General features: G+C 44.9%; 2 long non-coding RNA genes across 3 annotated transcripts; one reads left to right on the top strand and one right to left on the bottom strand.

The window, feature by feature from the left end:
- Positions 1–1,928: 1,928 nt before the first annotated feature.
- LOC105481415 (uncharacterized) lies at positions 1,929–12,550 on the bottom strand. Of its 2 annotated transcripts, none has more exons than XR_011618105.1 (3): positions 12,182–12,550; positions 3,926–4,047; positions 1,929–3,033 (listed from the first exon to the last, which is right to left on the bottom strand). It is a non-coding gene; the product is annotated as an uncharacterized lncRNA (long non-coding RNA). The 2 variants fall into 2 exon arrangements; XR_986935.3 differs by having other exon boundaries at positions 12,137–12,550.
- A 3,208-nt stretch (positions 12,551–15,758) lies between these two features.
- LOC139360573 (uncharacterized) lies at positions 15,759–18,991 on the top strand. Its single transcript, XR_011618057.1, has 2 exons — positions 15,759–17,622; positions 18,396–18,991. It is a non-coding gene; the product is annotated as an uncharacterized lncRNA (long non-coding RNA).
- The last annotated feature ends 1,467 nt before the right edge of the window (positions 18,992–20,458 follow it).

Raw genomic sequence — 20,458 nt, forward strand, 5'->3', positions numbered from 1 at the left:
AGCTCAAGAAATGTAATTACTGGGAGATAAAGCCTTGGGGGAATCACATGAGTGCAGGAAAGAGAATTCTCTAATACTCAGTCCTCATGGCATTGTTAGGAAAAGGGCAGGAGAAGAACAGTCATCAAAATAGATAGAAGAGAAGTGATCAGAGATACGGAAGAAGTATGACTCATGAAATTTTAGGGAGGAGAGTTGGGTAGACTATAGTCTCCAGTACAACACATGACAAGAGGGAGTAAGCACAGGCTTCACAGAATTGGGAGCCTATGAATTGGACCTGAAGTGAGAGGTAGAATTGAATCAGGTGAAGATGTAGGGGGAGGGCATCCCAGGCAAAGGAAACAGTAAGAACAAAGATGCAGGCCAGGCATGGTGGCTCATGCCTGTAATCCCAGCACTTTGGGAGGCCGAGGTGGGAGGATCACTTGAGCTCAGGAGTTCAAGACCAGCCTGTATTTTTATATTTTTGTACCAAAAATACGAAAAAAAAAAATCAGCCAAGCGTGGTGGTGCATTGCATACCTGTAGTCCCAGCTACTTGGGAAGCTGAGGTGGGAGGATTGCTTGAGCCCAGGAGGTGAAGGTTGCAATGAGCCAAGATCGTGCCACTGCACTTCAACGTGGGTGACAGAGAGCGACCCTGTCTCAAAAAAAAAAAAAAAAAAAAAAAAAAAAAAAAAAAAAAAAAAAAAAAAGATGTGGTCAAGGATCATTCATGGGTTAATGTCTCAGAATAATTGGGCATAATTTTTCAAAATTCAATAGTAATTTGCACTTGTTGGCTTGGACATATCATTACTCAGTAAAAAGTGTTCTTCAAACATTTCAGGTGCATGTTTGATCTTCTCAATTCGATTGTATATTTCTTGAGCAGGGCAGGGTGGGGGCTGTCTCCTGTTTGTTTTGCCTTGCTTTTTTTTTTTTTTTTTTTTTTTGAGACGGAGTCTCACTCTGTCGCCCAGGGTAGAGTGCAGTGTCGCGATCTCGGCTCACTGCAGCCTTTGCCTCCCGCGTTCAAGTGATTCTTCTGCCTCAGTCTCCTGAGTAGCTGGAACTACAAGCTCATGCCACCACGCCTGGCTAATTTTTTGTATTTTTAGTAGAGATGGGGTTTCACTGTGTTAGCCAGGATGGTCTCAATCTCCTGACTTCGTGATCCACCCGCCTTGGCCTCCCAAAGTACTAGGATTACAGGCGTGAGCTACCATGCCCAGCCTGTTTGTTTTGCCTTGCTTTTCCATTACTTGGTGAAGGTACCCAGTAGATGGTCAATCCAGGTGACTGACTGACTGACTGGTACTGAGAAAGGGCGTGGGAGCCCATAAGCTAAAGGAACCATTCTAAAGATGGGAAGATAAAAACACCTTGTGAAAAACCTGCATTTCAAATTGACTAATTCATTTGCCTTTTGAAAATGCCACTTCAAAAGAGTGTTTTTCTCCTTTACTGTGGTAATGTTCTTTAATTTTTAAGATGACATAATTTATAAAAATCCATAACAGTGTTAATCATATTTGTGATAATAAGATGAAATGCTTCATTGCCAACAAAAGAAATGAACGTTTTCACCTTTCAATCTCTGGGAAAGCCAAAAATGTCTGAAACCGTTTGTTATGATAATTGCTTGTCAAATATTTAAAACTTAGGGCCATAGTGAGATTTTTCACCCATAAAAGGAAACTCAAAGTAACGTTTAAATTTTTATTCTCGTAGCCTGAAAGTAGCCAACCAGGTTTTTTAGAAAACTGTGTAAAGTATATGTAAATGTTAAGGGCAAAAAGTCTTTTCTTACTACTTTGAACCTATAGCCCACTTTGGAGATGCATAGAAATACACCCGTCCCTCCTTCACAAGTAATGAAGGCTTAGTCAAGCATTAAACTAAGCACACACACACACACACACACACACGTTTATAAGAAATACATTATCAGATCCTGTCATTTGCAACAACATGGAGGGAACTGGAGGTCATTATGTTAAGTGAAATAAGTCAAGCACAGAAAGGCAAACATTACATGTTCTCATTTATTTGTGGGAGCTAAAAGTCAAAACAATTGAACTCATGGAGCTAGACAGTAGAAGGATGGTTACCAGAGACTGAGAAGGGTAGTGGGGTGGGTGGTGGGAGGGAACTGGGGATGATAAATAGGTACAAAAAAATAGTTAAAAGAATGAATAAGACCTAATATTTGATAGCACAACAGGGTGACTATAGCCAATAATAATTTAATTGTACATTTTTAATTAACAAAAAGGGTGTAACTGGATTGTTTGTAACACAAAGGATAAATGCTTGAGGGGATGGATACCCCATCTTCCATGATGTGATTATTACACATCATGCCTGGATCAAAACATCTCATGTACCACATAAATATATACACCTACTACATACCCACAATTGTTTTTAATTTTATGAAAAAGAAATACATTATCAAGGGATGAGTGTTTATTTAAAAAAAAAAAAAGCTGGCTTTCACGAAAATGTCCTTTAATTCTCATTAGTGTTAATCCCTACAATGGAGCTCTACAATATCCTGTTTAAATTGTAATTTTATTTGAGAATAAAACAATGGGTTTAAAAATTGTAATTATACTTGTTTATTTCCCACAAAAGAGAGAAAGAGAGGGAGTGACTTGCAGTCTTGTGATTGTTCTACAACTTTTTCAGGAGAAAACAAATGAGGTCAGATTTCCGCTTATAAACTCACGTTGGTTATACAATTACAAGGCCTTCCGTATTCATTATCTATTGCTGAATAACGGATTACCCCCAAAACAACAAACCTTCATTGTGTCACAGGTTCTACGGGTCAGGAATCTGTGCACGACTTAGCTGAGTGCCTCTGGCTCAGTGTCTCTCGTAAGTTGCAGTCAAGCTGTGGCTGCCACTGTGGTCATCTCAAGTCTTAACTGGAGTTTGGAGAATCCACTCCCATGCTCACTCAAGTGGCTGATGGCAGGAGACCTCAGTTCCTCTCTTGTAGCTTTCTCCATAGGCTGTCCAAGCGTCCTCATAACATGGCAGCTGATGAAGAGGGAGAAGGGGAAGGGGATGACAAAAGGCCCAAGTTAGAAGTCACAGAAGTGACATCCCATGGCTTCTGCCATATTCTACTTGTTAAAAGAGTCTGGTCTAGCTCACAAGCTAGGAGGGATTACAGAAGAGTGGGAACACCAGGAGGCAGGATTAGTGGGGACCAGCGTAGAGGCTTCCTACCACCCCTTCAATCTTATCACACTGGCAAACTCCACAAATGCAATGTCCTTCAGTTTATTTGTGTAAATACCGTTAATGTCAAAACACAGGGTGGAAAAGGACATGCTATGCCACTGCTGTTTCCTTGTGTCCATCAGTTATATTTTCCCTCTTCAAGGAAAACAAGTTACAGGACTTGACTGATTGGTGAAAATCATTTCATAGGAAGCTTCTATTTATTTTTATAACAGGAGATTGACAAAGACAGTTAAAGCCAAAGGAAAAAAGCGTAAGATGTAAATCAAATAATAGCAATGATGATACTGGGTAGAGGCGCTAATGTTGGTTCTAATTATGTTCCCCACATTAGCAGTAATATGAACTCTTTCAACAATTCTCTAATGTAATGTAATTCAGATCAGGCCAAGGATACTCTAAAGTTTTTCAGAGTGGGGTGAGGAGGTAGGGGATCCAGGTAATGTGTGTCTGTGTGTGTGTGTGTGCACGCACGTATATATGTATGTATATATATTATGTATACTTATATTTATTATTATCCAGCATCCAAGGACAAGAGGCAGGGGACTTTGCTTATTGACTTGCAGATGAGTAAGTCATATAGTACACTAAACTCCCCACCACTTGCTACTTCCGTTTTTCTTTGTTCTTATCCAATTCACAACCATCTGGCATGGCCTGTGGTAAGGTTCCTGTGGCTTACCTGAAGGGCAATGCATGAAATCGAAGTAGCTCCCAGAATGATGAAACACCAGTAGCGGAGAGGGGCTCACTTACTTGGCCTGGGCAGGTGGTGGGATTGCAGGAGGGTGCATAAACAGGTTTCTGAAAGGGAAGTGACAGGTTTGCCCAACTTTGCTATGTAGCTTTGTCAGCATTCATTGCTAGATGTTCTCTGACAGGTAAGGGGGAATTGGTCTGAGTCCTAGAAGTAAATGCTAATACCAGTTTTCAAATATAAGGGAACATGAAATAATCCCTGCCACCTGGGAACATGAAAAAAATTCCCTGTCAGCGAAGGCACTTTTATTTTACAGTTACTAGGAAGAATATTTAAATTGCTCAGGTTATTTTCAATGTTGTTTTGGCTTTGTCATAACACCCTATTATATAAACACTATACGAATGTAAATTATTCACCTTTTAAAGTTACTTTAAAATTTTTGACTCTTCGCCAAATATATTTCTATCAAGAGCTCTTTAAAGCTCTGTCTGCAACTTAAGCACACATCTTTAAAAGAAAAGCTCGTTTTCCAAGTAATGCCTACAGAATAATTATTCTATTTTTGAAGCTGTATTTACATAACAAAGCACTAAAGGAAGCCCAGTGTAGGGAGAGAATCCAGTCCTAAAGCAACAGTGAGACTGGTTTCTATGGAGTTAGAGAAATTCTAGCTCTCTCCACTGCCAAGGGTGGGTCAGGACAGGAACAAATTGACCCAAAAGTAAGCCTCAATGTCATTCCTACAGCAACTCCCTGTGATAATTTACAGTCTGCAATCAAAATAAAATAATCTCTTCAAAAATCTCGTTCTTTTATGGTTCATTCTACAAATTAATTCTCATTTTCATTTCATATTTCATCAATTTAACTTTCTTTCGCTTTACCCAGGTAAAGAAATCACACGCCTCTAATGATAGATGCACCTAAACTCTAAATAGGTTTTGGTATTTGAGTTACAGCAAGTACAGGGAATGGAATATCTAAGTTGCCCAAGTTACTATCAATGTTGTTTTAACTTCGCGAAAATATTTAACGACAATTTTTTTAAACTGCCCATGAAAAAGAACATTCTCCAGTTTGAAGCTCTGCCACTACCAAAAAACAAAAACAAAAACGAAAACCACAGTCTCAATCCAGAAGGTACGTACTATATTTTCACTCCTCTGTTCCATCAAATCAGCACACAATAGTAAGTTTCTGTCTTTCAATTAATTTTTTAACCTGATATTTACTGGTATTTCATAGCATACTTTGTATGAGTAATTAAACAAAAAATTGATTAACTTTAAAGGTTAATTAATATCAAGTCCTAGTTGGGACTTCTGGTGTGTCCAAGTGCAGGTGTGTGAGAGAGGGAGGGAGAAAGGGAGGGGGGAGACAGGGAGGGAATACCTGGGGTGGGGGAATAATCCAGTACATCTCCTGATACAGAATAGGCATATGATAAATAGTATTCTTCCACTCTTTATCTTCCCAAATAAGAAAGTTCACTCCAGTGTGGCATGGAGAATGGGATATTCTAATTATTCAGGTAGTCCTAGGTTTACCATAGTTTGTAGTCCACAGGGTTATACCATATAAGCCCAGAGAATCTGTTAAAAAACACTGCAACTAAAGTCACAACTCCTCTGCCTACTTCCAGGCCCCCCATAATCTCTTTTTTTTTTTTTTTTTTTTTTTTTTTTTTTTGAGACAGAGTCTCAGTCTGTCGGCCAGGCTGGAGTGCAGAGGTGCAATCTCGGCTCACTGCAACCTCTGCTGCCCGGGTTCAAACAATTCTCCTGCCTCAGCCTCCTGAGTAGCTGGGATTACAGGCACCTGCCACCACACCCGGCTAATTTTTGTATTTTTAGTAGAGACGAGGTTTCATCATCTTGGCCAGGCTGGTCTTAAACTCCTGACCTCGTGATCAGTCCAACTCGGCCTTCCAAAGTGCTGGGATTTCAGGCGTGAGCCACTGCGCCCAAGCTTTTTTTTTTTTTTTTTTGAGACAATAGTCTGTCACCCAGGCTGGAGTGCAGTGGCACGATCTCCACTCACTGCAACCTCTGCCTCCTGGGTTTAAGCTACTCTTCATTCTCCTGCCTCAGCCTCCCAAGTAGCTGGGATTACAGGCACACGCCACCAGGCCTGGCTAGATTTTGTAATTTTTATTAGAGACCGGTTTTCACCATGTTGGCCAGACTGGTCTCTAACTCTTGGCCTCAAGCATTCGACCCGCCTCGGCCTCCCAAAGTGCTGGGATAACAGGCGTGAGCCACCGCGCCCACCCCCCACACCCCCATAATGTGACATCACCCTACTTGTCCAGACCAGTCTCTAATTCCCCAGTAGAAAGGCTCTGTCCAACTAGGTCCATCTCCTTTCAGTTCTTCTCTGTCTCCTGGCCTCTGAAAATGCTCTTTTGCCCATTCCATCCAAATTCCACCTTCCCTTCAAGGATCAACTTGAAGCTTAAAAGTATAAAATGATGGTGACAGATTTTCAGGAGAGAGTTTATAGTACTGAGCAGCTAATTTAAAAGCAAATTAATTCTATATTATACCAGAGGATGTGTTCCAAGTGTCAGTCCCAGATGGACATCTGTGAAGCCAACGTGTTAGATATGAGTTCAACAACCCTTGGTCAGCACCAAGAACACCAAATGGTGCCTAAGCCAACTCTTGAGGATGTTAGCCATCATCTTTACCACCACCACAGCACCTTGTTCTCACTTCTTCTGGTTCCTTTTTTCCCTTCTCAGGTATATGTTCACTTAACAATATGTATTGGATTTCTTTCTAACTTGGCTGGGCACAGTGGCTCAAGCCTGTAATCCCAGCACTTTGGGAGGTCAAGGCAGGTGAATCACTTGAGGTCAGGAGTTTGAGACCAGCCTGGTCAACAAGGTGAAACCCCGTTTCTACTAAAAATACAAAAATTAGCCAAGTGTGGTGGTGCATGCCTGTAATCACAGCTATTTGGGAGGGTGAGGCATGATAATTGCTTGAACCTGGGAGGCGGAAGTTGCAGTGAGCTGAGATGGTACCACTGTACTCCAGGCTGGGCGACAGAGGGAGATTCTATCTCAAAAAACAAACAAATAAAAACAAAACAAAACAAAAAAGCAAATATGTATTGGACATCAACGGATGCAAAGTATTGTGCAAAGCGCTGAGAAGATACTTATAGACAGACATGTCCTTACCCTCTAGGAGCTTACTGTCTGTTAGGAAGAGAGTCTCAGAACAACTAAGTTCATTAAAGTGCTGTGACAGGACAGGACAGAGGCAGTTAACTCCAACTCTGAGGCCATCTGAGAAGGCTTCATGGAAGAGGTGGCATTTGAGCTGAGCCTAAAAAGGATGTGGAAATGGAAGGAACAGGGATATCCAGCATAAATGCATAAAGAAGGTGTGACTGGAGGAGTAGGAGATGCAAGCAGAGGTGAAGACTGGAGCCAGATTGTAGAAGGCCTTGAACGCCACATTAAGGAGTTAAGCTTTTTAGTCATCTGCCTTTTGTGCCGAGGATTAACATGATCAAAATTGTGTTTTCCCAGCAGAACTCCATGGACCACTGGGAGAGGAGCAGAACTCAGCTGAGAGATAAATGGGGGGCCTGAAAAGGTCACCTTGATGACATCATGGTGGCAAGTGGAGACTCTGAACTTGAGGACAGATAGTAGGGACAGAGGAGAAGGACTTGGTTTTCTTTCTCCTCTTTCATCTTCTTTCTTTCTCTCCTCTGCCCTGGCCCTTGCTCTCCACCCTACTCTCGTTTTCACTCTTCCCTGCCTACGGCGTAGGCATTCCTGGGGACTCTGGACTAAAGAAGCTGTTGAGCCCTGGGTTTAGGGCAAATGCTAAAATTAAAAACGGGATCTGGATTTCCATTTCCTCTTCCACGCGTAGGGCTGGGGCTTACTCTGGTCATGAACCGCTGCAAAATCCCACCCAATCTCAAGCCCAAGAATAATTTTAAGAAACAGGAGGCAAAAGAAATGGCATTATCCATCAGTCCTAGACACTCTATCGCTGTTTTTTTGTTTGCCTTTTTGTTTTTGTTTTTGTTTTTGTTTTTTGACAGAGTCTTGCTCTGTCGTCCAGGCTGGAGTTCAGTGGTGCGATCTCGGTTCACTACAACCTCCACCTCCCAGGTTCAAGCGATTCTCCTGCCTCAGCCTCCCGAGTAGCTGGGATTACAGGCACCCACCACCATGCCTGGTGAATTGACACTCTATCTCTTACGTTTTAATTTTTTAAAATGCAAACGGATGTTCGGGGGAAAGAATGGCAACCATGAGTGAGTTCAGTTCCGGATGATGTCGTGTTACCATCTCTCATGTAAACATTTCAGATATGCACATTCACTTTCTCTCTGCTATTTCAATAACGTATTTCATGCTTTGGAAAATACTGCAGCTGCATCTTGGTTTTAAACAAAGATAGCATCCCTTCGCACTCTTCGATTTGTGGTTCCCTCCTATTCTTTCTACCCAGCAAGATATTATTTGCCCCCAGGAGTGTTTTCTTTTCATATAACAAGATCCGGAAAGCGATGTCATTCAGACATCACAAAGCAGAGCTCTGTGCTTTTTACAGGACATCCTTGGTGCTGGTCACTTTTGGTTAGTGTTTTTGTTTGTTTATTTCAATTTTTTTTATATCAATGGAGCAACCAACCTTCCAAAGGCACTTCAGCTTCCCTCAACAAGATTGCATTTAACAGGTTGACACTGATATACTGGGGTTTCTTTTTCTTTTCTCCTTTTTATAATTAGCTGAAATTCAAGGAAAGTGCTAGAAGTGTGAGGTGAAACTGATTACCGTAATTTTATGGTGAAAGCAAGTGACTAAATCTAGCCTAGTACTATACTTGAACCCCCATTATGGCCACCACACCTACAAGAGATGGGTTTTTGGTCTCCATGCCCCTGTCATTACATTTTGCTCTGTCAGTTCATGCTCTGTGCAAAGGACAGCAAGTCCTGGCCACTTACAGGTTGCACTATAGGGCCAGCATGGTGTAAAGAGACACTGAGACTGTCCTACACCCCTTCATTCTCGCCCTCCTTAGCAAAAAGTTCCAATCATTGCCGTCATCTGAGACAGTCTTTGATTTAATGGGCAAAAATCCAGGAATAATTAAGACAATGACACTAAACACCCAGGAAAAAAAAAAAGAAAGAAAAAAAAAAAGCCTGGTTGAAAGAAGAAATCCAGGCAGCACTGAAGGTAGCGATTCTGCATCTTTGAGGAGGGAAAAGAGATCTAGAAATCAAAAGCAACAGCTACCAATGACTTACTAAGCTTCTCTTTGGCAGAAAGGAAAAATTTACTAATTCATTCTACTTTTTCCTGGTGAGATCATGGGGGTAGGAGAAGTTAAGATTAGAATTTTTCTCCCAAAGTTCTGAGTTTTGCAAATAACTATATTTTATAATTAATTTCATAAAATAACATAAAAATTACCAAAGGACACTATCTTTTTTGTTTAATCTGAGAGTAGGACAAGCATTCTTACATTATGTATTATACAGTTACTACTCACTGCTAGCCATTGCTTGAACCCTGAAAAAAAGCCTTTACAAATAACACAATAGAAGCTTCATAACACAATTACAGTTTTCTTTCTGTTAAATTTGTAACTCTATCCTGATTCTATCTCTCTAAAGACTTCAGGATATTTACAACATAAGGAAAGTCTTGTTTCCCTAACTCAAGGCCTTCATTAAAAGCACAATCATAAACAGCATTTCTATTTAAAATAAAAATGGGAAGTTCTAGAAATCTTCTTTGTAACTTACAAAAATAAGTTTTAATGCAACTTGATTCTCCAGCATCTATTTCCCAAGATTCATTCACAGTTGCTTTCCAGAAAACATTTTCCAAAATTTATGCCAGATACCATGTTATGCATAACTTCCTTGCTGAATATCTCTAGTCTAGAGCTAATTTATTTTTCTCAGCTGTGCCCTCAGAGCCTTCAAAGCTATTGCTCCCTCGGCTAACTATGATTGTTCCTTATCAATATAATTTCCGAATGTTTCACGGAACAAAAAGAGAAAGGAAAATATGTGCTATTTTCCTGAAAACAGCTGCCTTGAAACACTATTTCAGAAGGGACCAAAAAAACAATAGATGGTGTGCAATTTTCATTTCAGGTTCCTAGTTGCCCCGCGAGAAGTTGCCTGACTACCAGTTGCAGGCCCCCCCCCAACACCCCAGTTGGTGAGCTGTGCCTCTTTTCAACGCTAGGATAAGTTTCTCACCACTTCTCAGGGCAATTTATATCCTGTGAGTTTTGTCAAGTTGGGAAGGGCCTACCAAAAGAGAAGCCATTTGCAGAATCAGGGTTTGCTTCAAAGGTCCTAAGAAAATCCTTGAGACATCACAGTTGAAAAACATTTGAAGGTTGTTCACTTGAGTAAATGCTTAAGCTTGTCCTCCCTTACTTTCTCCGGCCTGTAGCAATATTACTCACCCTCAAAGAATTCATCAATATTCAACTGGCTCTCCAATTTGCTGAGGTAGCAAAAGGAGTTTAATAAAGAAAGCTGCTACAATTTGTCTTTAGAGAACGTGCCACAAACTCAACTTTTATCTTATGTCGCTGGAATCTTCTGCCCTTTTACTAATTTAGGTGGGAAAATGAATGCTTACTTGTAGCAACCCAAGCAAATTTACCCACGAAGGCAAGCCTTAAAAACCCAGCAAAGCCTTTCATCCCAAGGGCACCAAAGCTTTATAAATGATCTATCTGAGGATTTAGAAGCGTGTTCAGTCACGTCTCACAGCCCGGCAAACTTTCAGCCCTGTCCACGAGGGTTTTTGAAAATCTTAACAGGGAAACTTGTAGCTTAGTAATAAGAGTTTTTAGCGCCCACCGAAACTGGACGAGTATCAGCCGTTTTAAAAACCTTTCCTGAAAAGAAAATCTTGCTCTGTAAAACCTTTTTGGTTAACTTTTCAAAACAGCTTTGCAGACCCTGGAAGACGCTACTCTTTTCCCTCCCCGCGCCCCGGAAAAGAGCCGCAGACGCCAGCGAAAGGCTGCGAAACGCTTGCAACGCCTTGGGTTTGCGAGATCGCCCTTGCAAAGACATTTCAGATTTTCCATCAGCTCTACAGAAATATCACAGTAAAATGCATGCGAGAGTTAAGTAGCTCAAACTCGAGCGCCGAGCACGGCAGATTCCGCGGTTTTATTTTTGTAAACTGATTTCGTGTGTGTGTGCGCGCGCGCGCGTGTTGCTGCTTTCTTTCGGCACCTGATTTTTTTTCCCCGGGCGCCCGCACGCGGTTCTGGGCTACCCCGCGCGCCGTCTGCAGGCCGCGACAACTACGGCCTCCCTCGGGGAATGCGGTGGCCGGCCGCGGTGGCGACGACTGCAGGCGCGCGGCTCAGCTCCCCGCGGCCCACGGGTTTCTTTGCTCATCCATGGCGCAGCCGAGCCCACCGAGTCTGAGTCGGACCAGGGGTTGCTGAGAGCCGCCAGGAAGTCCCCACCCTGCACTGCCCCCGGGGCCAACGCGCTCGGCAGCTCCTCCGCAGAGCTTTGCCCCATCTGCCCCAAGGCTCCAATGGCCCCTCCTGGCCTGCCCAGGGCTATGGCAGCTGCAGGCCAGCTCTACCCATTGCTCTTCCCGTCCAGACCCCACTGGCCTTGAGCCCTGCTTGCTCGCAGATTTGTCCCACCCGGGACAGGGAAAGGAAAAGAAGCCGCGTTCATTTTCTTAGCATTCAGGCACTATTTTATAAGGGAACTCTTCCAAAATTTTCATTTAGGAAAGTTGAAAGAACGGTACAACGAACGTCTGTTTACCCCCCACCCCCAACAGGATGCAACAACTGTTAACATATTGCAATACTTGCTTCCTTTCTGTTCTCTCATAATGTGTGCGTATGTTAGCTGCATCATTTGAAAACTGCAGACATCGTGACATTTCACTTCTGTACACTTCAGCATGCATCTTCAAGGATAAGGGCCTCCTTACCTTCAATACCATTCTCACAAATACAAAATAGCATGGTCCCTAATAGGGTCTAACATCCAGGATAAGGGCTCCTTTCCCTCCCGTTTTCCCCACTTCAGTCTTAAATATCAGTTTCCCTTCTTGTACTGGACACATGTGTAAACAATTGCTCCTCCCTCTGTTATGCCCACCAAAGGACTATGGGGCTCACCCTGTCCCGGGGCCTCTCTACCTGAGAGCTTGGTGGGGTGGCGAGGGCTGGGGCGTCTCGACAGACCTGCACTCAAACGCGTGGCGAGAGCGCTGCATCCACGCGGTCTGAGACCCCCTGTTTCCTTTCCCAAACCATCTCAGGTTTGGGAAGCACCGAACAAGAAGCCTCGCTCAGCCACCTTGCGCCCTCCCGGCGGCTCAAAGGAACCACCAGAGGACCGGTGAGCGCGGGGTGGCGTCCATCGGAGGAGCCTCTGGGTGCGCGCTGTGCTATCTCGTGCCCTTGGCTTTGCTGTTTGCCATCCTCCGTTTTTTCTCCCCGAGCCCTCGCTATTCGTCTTGGTGTTGGTTACTCTGGGCGCCCAGTGCCCTTCTCGGCCCGCCCCCGCAGCGGGCCAAGGCTGCGGCTTCGAGCGCCTGCACAACCCCCATCCCTACCGCTCCTTTCCTCCCCTCCCCCCTTCCGCCCCCGGGCCCCGGAGCCGAGCGGGGCCACCGGGGGGCGGGGAGCGCCAGCAGCGCGTGGCCACGCCCCCCGAGCCGGCTTTTTCTAGGGCGGCTCCGGGAGCCTCTCCGCCGGCTGCGCCGCTCGCCTCCCAGGGAGCGCTCCGCGCTGGCCCCTAGCTCCGCGCCGCGCCGCTCCGCTCCGCCTCCGCCACGCCGCTCTCCGAGCTTCGGCAGCAGCCAGCGTCCCTTCCGCGCTGCGACCCCGGCTCTCGGCTCTGCGTCCCTGTAGCTCCGTACCCGGCACCTCGCGCCCCGCAACCTCGCTGTCTCCCAAGTCCCGGTCCCCGCTTCTGTCGCTGTCTGTCGCTGTCCGTGTGTCGCTCGCTCGGTCTGTCTCTCCGCCTCCCCAGCCCTTCCTCCCTCTCTCCCTCGCTGGCTTGCACGTTCGCTCGCTCTCGGACGCGGCGAAACAGCTTCGCAGGCAAATCCCAGAAACCTTTGCAAAAAGCTTGCAATGAAATTTAAGAAGTTCTTCGATTTCGGCGCCATTTTCGAGTGGAGCCAGAGGTGACATGCGATTTTTAAAAAAGGGACTTGGTGGCTGGCCTCGTTCCCGATTGTAACGTCTGTTTACGGCAGGCCGAAAAAAATCTGGTGGTAATTCTGAAAAAAGTGCTGTGGCGTTTGGGGGTTGTAAAGCACGTTTTGGGGGCGGGATGGGGGCAAATCTGACCTTTAAAGTGTTTAACAAATGAGTGCGACCGGGAAATTCTCAGGAAACGGACTGGGGAAAAAAACCTAACATGGAGGGGCGGGGAGAGAAAACTGAGTAAGGGGCAGTGACCGACTGTCAGCCTCGCTATGGTCGGGAGCGACTGGTTTTGACAGAATGTAAATGAACTTTTCCTGACTCTTACTTGCAAGCAGTTAGTTATGTCTTGGAAAGAAATGTGTGATTAATTTCACATTGTCTCTCCCGAATTTTAACTTTCAAAGTTGTCTAGTTTTCCCTGTAGGGAACTTGACATTGGGAAAGTTTGGCTAGAATGCGCCAAGGGAAGGTACATCGTGTGTTTGGGGTGTGGGAGACGAAGGCATATGCAAAATTAAAAGACAAAACGTTGTAAAGTATGAACAGAGGAAGAGGCGTATTCTTTGGCTCTGAAATCATTTAGCCAAACACATTGCAGTTCAGAAGGGGGTGGGGCTATGGCAACTCGAAAGTATCGATTCTTTGTCTATTGTATCAGCGAATGACCCTCTCCTGAAGTGTCAAGACGCCCCTTTGTCATCTCTTTTCGTAAGTAAATTTCAGTCTAAGGGGAAATATGTAAACTAGGGGATCAGGGTGGCTTTTTAGGGGTGTAACTCGTTGTACTATCACTGGGAGAGATGAAAGGGGTTAGGGTGAAAGGTGTAAATGAATTTGATTCCAAGAACAATCTGGAAGGGACCTTCGCCTTTGACACCGATGCTATTTCGAATGAACTTTTGTTTTTCTAAGTAGTCAACTAAGGAAATGTTAAATTAGGCATGACTTTAACTTCTGACATGATGGCTCGTATATGTGTGTGGAACAAAATATTGGGATAAAGTTGTGGAGTTTTAAATTATAATTGTACATTTGCTAAACATGTTTTTTTTCTTCTTTTTAAGGGCAGTCAACGACGTTTTTCTCCATTAATCCCAGTCAATGTAAAATTGTTTGTAAATATCATTGCCAAAACAAGATGGAATGTAGAGATACTTGATTGTCTGTCCCAATTTAGGGAATGGGGTTATTGTTACTAATGACTTTTTTTTTTTTTTTTTTCATGACATAGTGTATTTGTTACCACTGGATCTCAGTCTGGATGTTATAAATTTGATACTTAATCTTAGTAAATACTCTGCACATTTTATTAATTAATAAATAGGACACTTAACATTCATTGTACTGGTTTTGAAAAACCGACATAATTTAAATGTCTGGTACTTGTGCTGAAATGTATTGTAACTTTCAAAACCATTACAGTTAGTGCTGATTTTGTTTTAACTTTTAGGTTTGTGATTGAGGATTTCAGAGTGGGTTTTTTTTAATGCTTAATTGAATATTGTATTCAAACAAAAAGGGGTCATGCATGTGACTTGTTGCTAATATGTGTCCATTTTAAAAAGGAAAAAGTGGTATCTAATGAGTTAATCATTAAGGAGTATGCGCAGTGCCGGCCATTTCAGGACATGAAAGAGTTTCTGTGGAGCTGCTTGAAACAGGAAGGAGCGACTTGACATCAAGTATTTAAACTTTTTGATTTATGTTTTGATAGACGGCATTGATAGGTGTAAATTACAAATAAGTTTGAGTAACCAGTTTAATATGTAAACTGGTATTTCATCTACAGAAATTTCTCTGTCATTGTTTGAAGCTCTTAAAAATGACTCAGAGCAGGGGTGTTGTAAGAAAAAACACTAGCAGTGAGTTAGGACATCAAATGCTTTTAAAGATGGATATATATGTCGCAGCGATAGTATATATTAGAATCAGCTGAAGCTACCGCTGAGGTTTTGGTTATTTTCTTTCAGTCATCTGAGTCCATTTCCAATAAAGGATTTTTGTTTTGTTTTGTTTTTAATGGGGACAATGAATGAGACTTGTAATATGCAGCAGGAAGAAGTTTCACCAAGACTTTGAAGCTGGCAAGAATGATCCAGATGTCCAATTGCCTCTACTTAATCTTACTCGTCTACTTTCAGAAGTAATTAGATTCTCCTCCACACTAATTCCTATCTCCCATCGCTCTGCTTTTCACCACTACATTTTTCCAAGATTCATCCTCGGGGGAAAAAAATTGAGAGCCACACCTTCGGTTCCACCTGCAGCTCCTGGAAATCAAATGATGAAGTTATAAAAAGTACCTTAACTTGGAGTGAGGTGGCCTAGTCATAAGTTTTGCCCTATTCCTTGCCATGGGGTAGGGCGGGGCTTCCTCCAGTCATCCAGTCTTTCTTCACCCGCAGGTACCCCAGATCTGTCCCCCTTCATTGACTCCGAGGGGATACAGCAGCAATTCATGTTTTGAAGTGTTCTAAATGGTTCAAAACGTGAGGCGCTGCTATACCCCCTCGTGGGGAAGGTAGAAGGTGGGGTCTGCCGGACGCGTGTTCCTGCCACCAGGTGCCCGCTCCCCGCGAGGCCGGCTCAGGAGCAGGTAGGTGGGCGGGGGCTCGCGTCTCTCTTTCCGGCGGGTCCTCGACCTTCCTTGTCCATGCAGCAGGACTGTAGTCCGGGGAGGGCAGTATTCCTGGCTGGGCTAGGGGTGGCCGGTCCAGGGCGCACATAGGCGGTGCGAGTCGAGGAGGGACGCGGTGCCCGCGCTCAGCCGTGCCCTAGCAGCGGGAACAGTTCTGCAGTGAGTGATCAGTACTCTGGAGTATTGTTTCCGCTGCCAGGGTAAGTCTGGGACTGCCGTTCGGGCCTACCCAGCAGGTAAGTCTTAGGCCATCGCCTGCGGCGTGGGCCCTGGGAGGAGCGCGACCCAAGATTGCATCAAACGTTTGCCCCGTCCTTGCATATGTGACTGGACGTGAATGATGCTTCATTTTGGCACCCCCTTTCCCTGCTCAGGTAGAATTTAAACAATTGAAAAAAATCCCTTCCCAATCAGAATACCATCCACAGGACAACGAAGAAAACCCATCTTCAGTCCCCAACCACGAAATGGTGGGGGGTGGGGAGGACTGGAAAAGGAGTAAGGGGAGAGGAAGGGTGAGCAGCTGCAAGAAGTCTTCACACCTCTCTTCGGTTCCTCGTAAACGCGCTCATGTCCTGGGTATGGAAGGGACTTAAGAGTTCAGGAAAGATAAAAGTAACAGGCTGCTTCCCCACTCCCTCGCCCTCCCTTCCCCGCTGCTGGGTTAGGGAGGCTCCATGGAGCTCCAGCACCCTAGAAGGATCCGGTGAGGCGCGAGGCCTTGCGGGCGGATGAACCCGTGGCGGGGTGGAAGGCGCCAACCTGCCCAATTTGAGCCTGAGGCCTGCTGAGAAGCGTGGGGGCCTTGGGATAGTTCCCGAATGAGGATGTGCGTTTCTAGCTTCTTTGCGCCCTCCTCTCCCAAAAATCTGCTACCACAATTCCACCCTGGAGGCGCGCCCCCAAGACTCCTTTGTCGCCCCAGGGGCAGGACCTGAGCTGTCGATTTCAGGGGCCCTTCGTGACTCCAAAAGTCCTGGGCGCTGTCGCTCATGAGTGCTGCACAACTGTCGCCCTCCAAAGCCACCTCCATCCCTCACTGGGCTGGCCTCCTGAGCCTTCGGTGAGGACATGGGGTTGCGAGTTGCCCGCCTGGGAGCTTTCCTGACTGGAAAAGGGCTAATTCGCTAACTTTCTGTTCAAATCACTTGAGCTAATTATTTGATCTGAAACATGGGCAGGTAAAGGACCATTGGCGGGCGTGGGGAGGGAGGCGTGGAATCTTTCCCACACTTTTTGTCACCTTTCAACAAAAGCCACAACACACCCAAATGCCTCTGGTCTGAATGGGCTGGCTAGAATTGGGCTTCCCGGGACCAGGAGTGGGCCCCTAGAAGTTTCCCAGTTTGGGGTGGGGCCGGGGTTCCGGAGTCCAGAGCTGGGAGTCGGGTTCAGCGGCCCGAGACGCTGGCTCTCCCAGACTCCCTTGCGCCCGGGCAGTGCGCGGGGGCGGCTCGGGTCCCTCCCGGGCCGACGGGGACCCTCAGGCTCCCGGGGCGCCGCCCACCAGCCCGACCCGGCGGAGACTCTCAGGCCTGGAAGCCCCCATTCTGCTCCCGCCCCGCTCCGGCCGGCCAGCGCAGGGCCCCTCAGGCCCGCGATCTCCAGGCTCAAACGGCGAACAGGTTCCCGCATCCGCCTGCCTTTGCACTTGGGGGTGGGGGAGCCACCTTGTGACGCCCCTTCTGCCTCTCACCAGCTTCCCCCTTTCTCCTCGTTCTGTACGGTTCCCCCTGGAGCCAGAAGGAAGCCCGGTGCCAGCCAGCCTTCCTGAAAAGACCAAGCCCGCGCCATCCGGCTTCCTCCAGTGGACGCCTGCAGGACCCAGGTGAGATACGGGACTGGTTGGGGACGCGAGGGTCGGAGGGCGGCGAGCAAGGGATCCTGACTTGGGGGCGTTGCCTCCCGGAATCCAAGCGGCCTTTTGCCCGGGTCTCCCGAGATGCATCGAAATTGAGCTCGTCCACATAGCCCCCCGACTGCGTGGTGCCCTTTTCTGACTTAAAACATTCCTTGTACCTTTATTTACACGATCCAAGTTGCAGTGTGCCTAGATTTTCCTCCAAGGACAAAAATGTGAATAAAGCAATATTTTAGCCAAACATTTCCGTATCAATTAAGAAGATTGCAATTCGTTCCAGACTATAAATTCTCTTTAACAACTCCCTAAGGTATTCTTTTAAATTGTTTTTCAACGTTGCTAAATGTGCATCATAATGTGTGGGAGACTTGTCTAAAGTGAATCAATTTATACTCGGTTGATTAATTGACCCGATGTTACCACCTCCAAGGAGGCACCTTTCCACTATTTTCTCATTTTTTTCCCCAACACATGTTATTTGTTAGTGAGGAAGCTGCGTGCACGTGGCATTGTATAAAGTTTATTAGGCAGACGTGGCCCTTAAACTAGGAAGAGCTTAGTATAAATCTAAATCTAAAATTCGACATTTTGGTAAGTTATGAGACAAGATACCCAGGTTGTTTGATAAACCAGAATTGAACATAATTTTTTAAAAATTTAAATCACAGGAATGTTTTTCTTGAAGGCATCCGGCATCTCCAGTTAGCAGTACTGATTTTTTTTTTCTTTTTCCGACAAAGGAACACTACATCAACACTCTTGGCGGGGATCTGGACAAGAAGACTCGTTTCAAGAAAATACAATCATCTCTCAAAGGCTGTAATTTATATGCATTTTAAAACTCTCTAGGCATTGAAAACCACCCAAGTGTCCCAAATAGAAGGGTAAAATATAATCAGTCACTCAGTGTAATATTATACATCCTTTAAAAATGTTATTGGGAAATGTTTTATGATCTGTAAGTCCAAGGAATCTTCTCCCACCATTTCTTTCTCCCCGCTGTTCCCCCATACCCACACTTCTTTGTTCCAATTGGCATGTAAATTTGGTTTTCCCGCCAAATGAGTCAGTCATGATGGTAACGTCAACTGATTTGAACAGATGTGTGTCAATGTTACTTGGAAAACTAGATGTCAATAACCAGAGCCACAGAAAAAGGCAGTGGTTGCAACTCTGTAAAAATGTATGCATGCACACAGACAAGGACTAAAGTGGAACCCCACACAGGAAAACAGTGGGCTGTACTCCAGTGCTGGGACATTGAATGACTGTACGATGCTTTTGATTTCCGTTAATATGGGCAACTGTCCAATTAAAAACTCCTAAGTACTCTGCAGTGCAAATTGTTTTGCGGATTGTTTTAAAACACCATACCTATCAACTCATCAAGGCAGATGGGGCAGCAGGGGACTGGGTTCGTTCCCTGAATCCTGGACTGCTATAGAGTTCAGGGCAACATTTGCAGAAAACCTGAGCCTATGAGATGGGAGTTAACTTACAGGCAGCTTTCCTGAGACTGTGCAAGATGAAAATAAAACTAGGTTCAAAACATATGTTTGGGGAAGATCAATGAGTTTATCGATAGAAATTAAAAGACTTGAGTCAGGGGCTATATGCAAGTTGGCATATGTTTTTAGAGATCTTTTTTCCCATTGGCCTGCAGTATGACTTAATCTCATAACCCTAGAATTTTATATATGCATTTGTATTTAGAGTTATCACATGACTCTTAAGCAAAAAAGAGTATATATACATCAAGTATAGCAAACATGTATCTCCCTGCCCCCCTACATCCCACTCAGGCCCACCCATTAGTTACTGCTCAGTGAATAAACAAGGATTGTCTAGCTCTTTCATAATATTTCACCTATCTGCCACCTTTTCCTCCCTCCCCAGCTCCACAGCTGATCTCTTTGGCAAGTTCCGCCAGGCTTAAAACCCCTGTGGGGATAGTAAATTGAGCCAAGAGGGAGGAGTCCCGAAAGACTTCCACTTCCGGTGGTTGTTTGGGCCTTTGAGCACTCCCCATTCCACTACTGAGCTCTATAATCTGAGCAATTGGTGGGAGTTTGGAAACATGGCCTTGGCTCCACTGCTGGAGTCAGGGAGCTCAGAACACTGCAGCAACCTGAGGGTAAGAGTCTTGGTAGCTTTGAAGTCTGAGTCTCCCAAGTCAGTTCCCTCACGTGTTCCCTCATGTCCACCCCCACCTGCCATCCAGACGAGACTATTACCCTAAGACCAGACCTTCTAAAGGCGTGGCCACAGAATCACCAGTATCCCAACATCCTGCCTTTGTATCGTGTGTTTACATACTTTTCCAAATACTTTCTTCTTTTTTTTTTTTTTTTATTTGTGACAACCTTGAGAGACAAAGAGTTAAGGCAGTCCAAAAAATAATTACAGACAAGAAAACTGGGGCCTCTGCAGGTTAAGGATTTGTCTGAGGCTAATCTCTGGGGGCTCTTCCTCCAAGCCTCATACTGTGTTCCTTAGGTCATTACCTGTTCATCAGAACCGACTATGCAGTAGTGACCAGAGCAGGAAGTGGAAGTGAATGTGTTTGGTTACAAAAATTCCAGGTGAAACTGACTAGTCTTATGATGAGCTTTGGCCTATACATCGAACACTTTCTGGGCGAGGCCCAAGATTGGCCCCAGGATTACTTAATAGTGACTATAAGTTACCCAGCCGTGTACAAGTCAATCTGCACAAACCAAAAAAGCATGATTTAAATTCCTTTTAAACCTCTGTCCCATATTTATTATTTTCTGTAGATTCAATCAAATTATCTTAAGGAAAC

Source organism: Macaca nemestrina, chromosome X (assembly GCF_043159975.1).
Source record: "Macaca nemestrina isolate mMacNem1 chromosome X, mMacNem.hap1, whole genome shotgun sequence".
NCBI lineage: Eukaryota > Metazoa > Chordata > Mammalia > Primates > Cercopithecidae > Macaca > Macaca nemestrina.